This window comes from Budorcas taxicolor, chromosome 7 (genome assembly GCF_023091745.1).
Source record: "Budorcas taxicolor isolate Tak-1 chromosome 7, Takin1.1, whole genome shotgun sequence".
Lineage (NCBI taxonomy): Eukaryota > Metazoa > Chordata > Mammalia > Artiodactyla > Bovidae > Budorcas > Budorcas taxicolor.
This window is the reverse complement of record NC_068916.1, coordinates 26,921,566-26,930,722: the sequence shown is the minus strand read 5'-3', so window position 1 is coordinate 26,930,722 and position 9,157 is coordinate 26,921,566.

The following is a 9,157-nucleotide window of genomic DNA, read 5'->3' as shown; positions in this document are numbered from 1 at the left end:
CTGTGCCTGTCAGTGAACAATGACTGCAACGAGCTATGTTCAATCATAGTTGTTAGCAGAGCTAATTACAGCAGTCTCGGGTGGGAGGAAGCCTAACATGCCTCTAAGGGACTTCCGTCACACAATCAAACTTTGGGTTTGCAGGTAAGCAATGGAAACAAGCCCCTTGGGGGACCTTTAAACAACAGTTCTCTGCAGCTCTGAACACAGATCTATCTTCACTCCTCAGTTGGTGAGGGATCACGTTCAAAAGAAAATCACCAAAGGGAAAAGGAGGAAAGGGACACTGAAAGCCAGTAGGGTGACTGTTCTGGATTAAACGAAAGCAGAACTGAGTATCATTCCCTGGGCCTCCTTTGACTGGCTGCATGACCTGATGGAGGCCACTTCCGCTTTCTGGGCCTCACTGTTCTCATCTCAAAGATAAAGATAATAATAGTGGCCCTATTTATATCTCAGGATTTCTGAGAAGGAAAAGAAAAAGAAAACATATGTTAAAAATAAAAGTTGGGGGAACATAGAAAATGCGATATAACTCTAGGTAGTGTAGCTTATTTCCTGTCGCTTGTTCCACATTTTACTTAGAAATGATGAAAGGGAACAAGAAAAAAAAAAGTCTGGGCTGTTGTAGAATCTCACACTACATTTTCAGATACCTCTGAGTGATTCTGTGGTTTGCTCGTCTTCAGATTTGCCTCTCCCACCCCAGAGCACCAAGTCTGGTGTAAACTCATCTTCAGCTTGAGGGTGGAGAAGACCCCAGGAATCTAAAGAGCCAGGGCCTGCAGCTACCTGGTCTTGAATTCCAATGTCACCTCCTGAAGCCCAAGTCCCAAAGGTCTCCTCTCTCCCCTCCCTGAGACACTCGATTCCAGAGGATGTCAGCCCTGAATGAGTCACACAGTCAAACTGGGGCTCCAGGAGATACTTGCAGAATAGAATTGAAAAGAATTTATAATGTGGTCTGAACATGTCTCAGTCTGGATCTCCAACTACAGTCTTATTCTTGCTGAAAACCACAGCACACTTCTAACCAAGCAAGACACATCTACTTATCTGATGGCACTGTCATTGATAGACTGGGATCATGTTATGGATTTGGCAGGGAGGAAAAAGATTTATTTCCAAGAGTTGAAGATTTATCTTTTCTGCCTATGCAAAACCAGTCAAAGCATTAAAAAATATTGATGAAAAGTGATCATGTTTACTGAGCAGGAGGAACCATTCTTGACTTCAAAATTATACAGAATATTTTTAAGGACCCCAAATTCATGTTTTTTTTTAAAAAAAGGTTTCACTCTTCCAAATCCAGGAATCGAACTGGGGTCTCCTGCATTGCAGGCAGGTTCTTTTCCAGCTGAGCTCCCAGAGACGCCCCTGACAACAGTATACCAGCAGAATTATCAGACTCTTAACTGCCCCCTTATGGTGAAGTGCTGTCTCCATTTAAATGAAGGCCTTACAAGGAATGCTTAAATTTCCCCCTTTCTCTCTTCTCCCCATCATTTAGCTTGTTCCAATATTCTGTGTAACTAAAAAATCTAAGCAGGGAATTGCACATAATTGTAGGCTCTGCACCATGGGCAAGGTGATGTGTCTTTCTAAATATTTGTAATCACCTATTCCACTCTTCCTTCCTCCTCCTGGAAAATTTACTTAGAGTGATTATTGTTGTTGTTTAGCCGCTAAGTCATGTCCTATTTGCAGCCCTTGGACTATAGCCTGCCAGGTTCCTCTGTCCATGGGATTTTCCAGGCAAGAATACTGGAGAGGGTTGCCATTTCCTCCTCCATAGAGTGATTGTGATATCCTTTATTTCTCTTGAAAGAATCCTTTTGACCTCACTTAGTGTACAGGCTATAAAACATATCAAGAAGTGAAATGCTGTATTTTTCATGTTGTCACAGTATATACAAATAGAAAATACCACCTTCAATGAATAGAACAAAAGAGGGGAGGGATAATCTCTAAATTCAGTTTTACCTATCAAAGTCATTTGTTAAGGTAAAGAAATTTAAAAAAAAACCAAACTTGTAACTCAAAGGTCATGATCACCCTGGATGTATTGGCCTGCATCTGCCTGCTGGGAGATTGTTTTCTGCTATTAGGTGAGAACTCAGTGGCATCCTTTGTCCTCTCAACATTTTCTTTATTACTGGATTAGAGAAATGTGACATTGTTAAAAACTCTAACTTGAAAATGCTTCACAGAGCAGGATCCTTGCCAAATTCAGGAGTCTTGCTAGTTTGCAAGACAAGAGCCATCATGCAGAACAGAAGGCCGATACTAGAAGTCAGCAATCACAATGGGAATAAATCCCACAAACTGTGGTTTCCGAATGTCTTAATCTTATCCAATCTTAAAAGAGTGATGCTGGCTTTACATCGAAGAAAAGTAAGGGACAGGTGGAATTATTAATAATTCCTGAATTTTAGCTCCTCTGGCAGCAACCTAGCTCTTCTGGATCTTCCCAATTTCTAATGCCTCTTTATTACCCAGATTATAAATAGATGCCCATTTTCTCTTCTTGATATTAAATTCATAACAAAGAACATACAAGACCATCTTCCTTACCTGGTCAGGCTATAGGTTGTCCTGAAAAAGGGAGTTTCCCAACTGATATTTAACCTAGTTGCCTGGAAAGTCCCATGGACGGAGGAGCCTGGTGGGCTGCAGTCCATGGGGTCGCTAGGAGTTGGACACGACTGAGCGACTTCACTTTCACTTTTCACTTTCATGCGTTGGAGAAGGAAATGGCAACCCACTCCAGTGTTCTTGCCTGGAGAATCCCAGGGATGGGGAGGCCTGGTGAGCTGCCGTCTATGGGGTCGCACAGAGTCGGACACGCCTGAGGTCACTTAGCAGTAGCAGTAGCATGATGCAATTGGATGTTTTAATCCAGTTTTGAGGGAAGTGCTTTTCACGATTTGTTTCTCCTGCTTTGGTGGGCAGAGCATGGGTTGACCTTGTCAGGAGGACGTGGGATCATTGCTGGGGTCTGTACAATGCAGTGCTGCTGTAAGGCCATCAGCGTTTCTCAGGGGGGTCGGGTCACGTTGGTACATGGTGAGTAGCACAATGAGACCTTAGGCAGAACTTGCCTTTAACTTGTCTCTTTTCTACTTCTTGTTTCTGAGTCGTTAAAATTCTAAATTGATATTATGCTGTGTACCCTGTTTCTGAGGGTAGAAAGCTTTCCACCAGCAGTAATTCAAATATAACATTTTGGTGTGAGGAAGGGATACCTACAGCTGGATTCGTCTTGTTGTGTCTAAATCTATTGGCTGTCACTTCCTGTATGAGTTGTTCTCCATCTTTTGTATGACTTTAATATTTCCCCCATTTCCTGAAATTATATGCTCTTTAGAATTCAGAAGTACTGTGGCTTGGGTAGTCATCCTCTTTGAACCAGAGAGGAGAGGCTAAGTGTAAAGTATCAGTGCCTACATTAAAGTCTGGCCAGATGAGGCCATTCTCTGTGGGCTCAGTGGTTGGTATGGCTTCCTGTGTTAATGGAGAAGTATAAGATCTGTGCCAGGTGCAGGATTTCGGGTCACAGTTTCAAAGTATTCTGGTCTCTGTGATGAGCAGGAGTCTTGGGTCTGTTGCACGTCTGCAGATGAGAATGTGGTGCTGCGGTGCTGTCTATTCTCCAGTGTCAGAGTTGCACTGGGAGCCCCTGAATTCTGCTCTCCAGCTGCTTAGCTCTTCTAAGATAGGTTGAAGGTTATAGTGCTTCCCCAACACTGCTTACCATTTTGAGGATTTGAGCTCACCAGTTAATCAGGTCTTCAGATCTTCTGTGATGCTTTTTCTTAGAGGATTAATTGAGGTATGTTTGAAAACTTCCTGGAAGTTAGATATTCTGCCATCTCTTCTGAACCTCCCACTCGTCATTCACATGCAGGTTTCGATGTCTGCGTCTTCCTCCCTCTCGCCACCAAAATTGTTCTCCCTAAGACCAAGTTACCTTTTTTGTATTAGTTTCCTATTGCTGCTGTAAGAAATCACCAGAAACTTGTGGGCTCAAAACAATACAAGGTTATTCTGTGACAGTTCTCCAGGCCAAAAATCTGAAATCAGTTTAACTGGGCTAAAGTCAAGAGGCTGGCCGGACTTGCCCTTTCTGAAGTCTCTAGGGGAGAATCTGTTTCTTTGCCTTTTCTAGCTTCTGGAGGCCACTGCATTCTTTGGCTCGGGGCCCCTTTCTTGCATCACTCCAACCTGCTGTTTCCATTGGCACATTTCCTACTTCCTCTCTGCAGTCAAATCCGTCTCTTTGTGCCTTTTATAAGGACACTTGGGGTTATGTTTAGAACCCACGTGGATAATCCACAATTATTTCCTCATTTCAAGATCCTTAATTACATCTGCAATGTCCCCTTTCCATGTTCGGTACCATTCACAGGTTCCAGGGATTAGTTACTAGGTATTTGGGGGCCATTATTTCAACTACTATAGCATTGATTTCCTATTGTTCAAACCAAGCATCTTCTTTTTATTCCCATCCTTGCTCAAATGACATTTGATACTGTTGGTTACTCTGGGAAAAACTGCTCCTCTGACCTCAAGATATGGGTTATTTTGTTCTTCTTGTGTGATATTATTTTGTCTCTCCCTCTAGAATGCAAACCACTGAGTAGAAATCTAGGCTATTTTGTTTCTAAGCTCTATCCCCAGTGATTAGAATAGTCTCTACTATTATGAAATCATGAAAGAGATTGAATAATAGAAACTGGATGAACTTCCCCATAGTTCTGTCACCTCTCATTCTTACTTTTCTTCAGTGGTCCTTCCTCTACCCATTCAGTCGAGATTGGTATTCCCTTCAGGACTTGGTGCTAGTCTACTTTTCTCCTCAAATGCCAGGTAGATGCAGGCCCAACCATATTCAGCCATTTTCTGGGGGCTCTCAAACCTGTACAAGCCCAGACCCCCGGTTTGAACTTCCAACTTCAATCTTTATTTGGATTTCCTGCAAGCATGGCAAATTCCCCATGTCCCATCCTTCCCATCCACCAAGGACCACCAAAAACTAACCTCCCCTTCCCCTTATACTCTCTCTCTCAGGGAATGGGAAGTACCAGGATTTACTTAATAGCCACAGCAAGGAGACTGGGAGCCATACCAGGCTTCATACTTTCTCTCTACTCACTCTTCCACTATCCCCTCCAGTCAGTCATGAAGTTTTGTCAATCTGACTGCTACATATCTGATATCTCTTTCTGTCTAACTTGCATTGCCATGGTTCAAGTCCTCGTCACTCCCACAAGTAGATAAATGAACTTTCCAAACTGTTCCTCTTGACTTCTCCTGAATATGGTAGAATGACATACTCTCTGGTTGTATACCAGAGCTGCCAATCCCCAGCCATGCTCTCAGTCTCTGCTGAGAGGGCAGTGACTATCATTTGCATCACATGATCTTGGTCCCCATAGCTGACTGGGCTAGGGATGGGTGCCTGATCCAAGGGTGGTTTGTTCTATAGGCTTGATCAGCCAACATATGACTTGGGTGGCTGGTTGCAAAATACAAGCTAATAAGTTTCTCCAAAGGAGGAACAGAGAAGCTGAGAGACTGGGATCACTGCATTGCTGAACAGAAGGGTCAGTTGGAATGATGGGCATGAGCAAGCTATAGTTATGAGAAAGTAGATACTGTACCTAAGGAGGGGACCCAGTGAGCAAGATGAGAACAAGGAAGGAAAGAAGCTGAGGCACTGTGAGCAGGGTGCTGCCTCAGTTTCTGCTATCCTTTTTTTAATCATTTATATTTAATATAATTTTAAAGACTTGTGTTAACCCAGTGCTTTATTTTTCCAGTTTTTATTGAGATATAGTTGACATGCTGAATCATGTTGATATATATAGATCAGCCCTGGAATTTCTTTGGAAGGAATGATGCTAAAGCTGAAACTCCAGTACTTTGGCCACCTCATGCAAAGAGTTGACTCATTGGAAAAGACTCTGATGCTGGGAGGGATTGGGGGCAGGAGGAGAAGGGGACGACAGTGGATGAGATGGCTGGATGGCATCATGGACTCGATGGACGTGAGTCTGAGTGAACTCCGGGAGTTGGTGATGGACCGTGAGGCCTGGTGTGCTGCGATTCATGGGGTTGCAAAGAGTCAGACACGACTAAGCAACTGAACTGAACTGAACTGAAGTGATTACCACAATAAGTTTAGTGAATATCTATCATTTCATATAGATACAAAAATTACAGAAATAGAAATGTTCTTCTTGTGTGGAGAACTCTTAGGATTTACTCTCTTAACACCTTTCATATGTAACATTCAGCACCATTAATTATATTTATCATGTTGTGCATTACATCTCTTCTGTGGTTCTTTAAGAGTAATTCCCGAGGCCTGTCCCTACTCTCATTCCTACTGTCAGAGTTCCAGGAGTCATGACATTATTATAAACAAACCAAAATCCTAGTCTGAGTGAACCCCTGCTTCCTTCAATAAATTGGCCAAAGAGTTAAGTGTTCCAGTAAGTCTTTACCATGTTCTGATGAGACATCTGGAAGAAAGCAGAACTGTAACCAAAAGCAACAATGTGCAGTCCCAAACTCAGTGTTCATTCCACTTCATTTTTAAGCATTAGCTTAGGAAAAAAAGAGGTTTTTCACTGTTTCCTCTGGGAGTGGGAGAATATTATGAGCTTCTTGTGTCAAAATCAGTCAACAAATTGATCCCTAAACATAATTTTAGAAAGGAAAAGTAATTGCTGCTACAAATATGATACAAAAATGACTATAATAAGTGACATAACATTGTCTGATGCTTAGCAATGGTGGGATAATTAGATGACATGTTTCCAGAGAGCTGCCTTTTGATTTTCCAGCTGTTGAGACCAGAGGGATTACTGAAGGTCTCCAGGAATCTTAGACACAGGACTGCATTCCTCTCTCAAATTAGCGTAATTAAATTCATTGAAGATCTATAGGTAAAAAACATTAGGTACATGCAATCAATGCTCTGAATATGGAATACAGTTAGAAAGCATGTTTATTTATGTTTCTCTCTATCCCTATAAAATGTATTCATTGGGAGTTTCTTCCTCTGTTTAGGGTAAAATAAAAACTTGGTAGTGTCAGAACTATTTTGAGCATTCTTAGGCGACAGAAATCTTAGGCAAGTGGTACATCATAAGGACATTAACCCTGAATATTCATTGGAAGGACTGATGCTGAACCTGAAGTTCCAATACTTTGGCCACCTGATGCGAAGAGCCAACTCATTGGAAAAGACCCTGATGCTAGGAAAGATTGAAGGCAGGAGGAGAAGGGAATGGCAGAGGATGAGGTGGTTGGATGGCATCACCAACTCAGTTAATGTGAATCTGAGCAAACTCCTGGAGACAGTGACGGACAGGGAAGCCTGGTGTGCTGCAGTCCATGGGGTCACAGAGTCAGTCGGATATGGCTTAGTGACTGAACAGCCAATAGAAAAGCCTTGGTCACTCTTAATCATCTTTAGTGCATCCATTCCTATGTTGATAATGTGGAACTTGGTTTAAAATTATGTCTTACCGTTACCCCAGTGAGAAGCCGTGTGTAGTCAGTCAGCTGAGGAAGGAGAAGGTCTTTCCCTGTTTCTGCCAGGTTCTGATCCTTCTGGGGCTGTGGTGCAGACATTTCACAGAGACTTCCACAGGTTTGTGGGAGGCTGCACTCCTAGCTGGTATCATTCACCTGCTATTTCCTTGATTCAGGCAAATGCGCTCTCCACTTGAGCAGCCACCTGCTTCCTCAGCCCGAGGAACCAGTCTTCTCCCTCCGCTTCGCCTCTTCTGAGGCCTGCCTGTGCCCAAGGCTTTCCCCAGCCAGCCCTCTCACACGTCTGGCACACCTCTGATCCCTGAACATACACCTACCTACCCCTTCTTCCTTGGACAAGCTCGGGGCAGCAGCTGTCCTCCTTTACTGCACACTAGAAATGCTTGTAAGCTCTTCTTTCACCTGATTGTTCAGAAGGGAACTAGACCACTGTGTTCTTCCTACCCAGCGACATATATAAGGCTTTCTGATGAATTGCACTCATCTCCCTTGTTCTTGACACTACGTGACCCCAACTTTTTATTTTGGTGGGAAGTGAGAGCATATTTTTCTTTTAAAACATCCTCCAAATATCCTCTCCCCAGTCTCCAGCAATCCTTACATGATCCCGTATTTCCTTTGGAATGCAGCACCTCACGTGTCTTTGTGCCTCAGCCAACACTTTAGTTTTAACACCTTGCGAGTACATGGTGGATTTGTCTGCTTGTTTGAAATCCTAATGTCAGAAATGTGTTGTTTGGATGAAGTCCCTGCAGATCCTCCACACCTGTGATGAGCTGGCTATTCTTGAGCAAGAAGTGGTCCAAGAGAACACACTCCAGGGTCTCTGGCCAGCCTCAGTTTCTGAAGGGAACCAGTGGATTCTCTCCCTCTTAGCTCAGCAGAGCCTGAAGCTCTTGATCAGCAGCCCTAGGACACGGGCCATGTAGCTTTCAAGTTGCCTGGAGCAGGGAGGAAGGGACGCAGGGTGCCCAGACACACGAGAGGGCGATCTTGTCTATGGCCCCCTCAGCCCTGGTTGTAATGAAGATGGCAATGTCCTGTAGGGCTCCTCAGGGGACTTCTGAGCTTAGCATGCTAGAGGACTAGGAGGACTGGGAAGGGCTGGAGTAGAGAGGCCAGACACCTGTGAGGACTCAGGAGCCAGAAGGGCTGACTCTGGGCAAGGGCAGGGAGTAAGGGAGGGCACTGCTGCAGGGAAACACCACCTTACCTGAGGTCCTTCACAATGTGGCTGCTACTGCCGCTAAGTCGCTTTAGTCGTGTCCGACTCTGTGCGACCCCATAGATGGCAGCCCACCAGGCTCCCCCGTCCCTGGGATTCTCTAGGCAAGAACACTGGAGTGGGTTGCCATTTCCTTCTCCATCACAGTGTGGACCCCTATCTATTTCATCAGTCTCATGTCCTTCACTTCCCTCCCCTTCATGCCAGCCACACAAAGCCACCTGCCATTTTCTAAATATGCCATGCCCTTCCACACTCTTTTACTTTTCACCTAATTTAAGTCTAATTTTCTGTGATGTCTTCCTGCCATGTTCCCCATCTGGCTGCTATACCATTTTTCACATGTCTCAGCCCCAGCTCTCACAA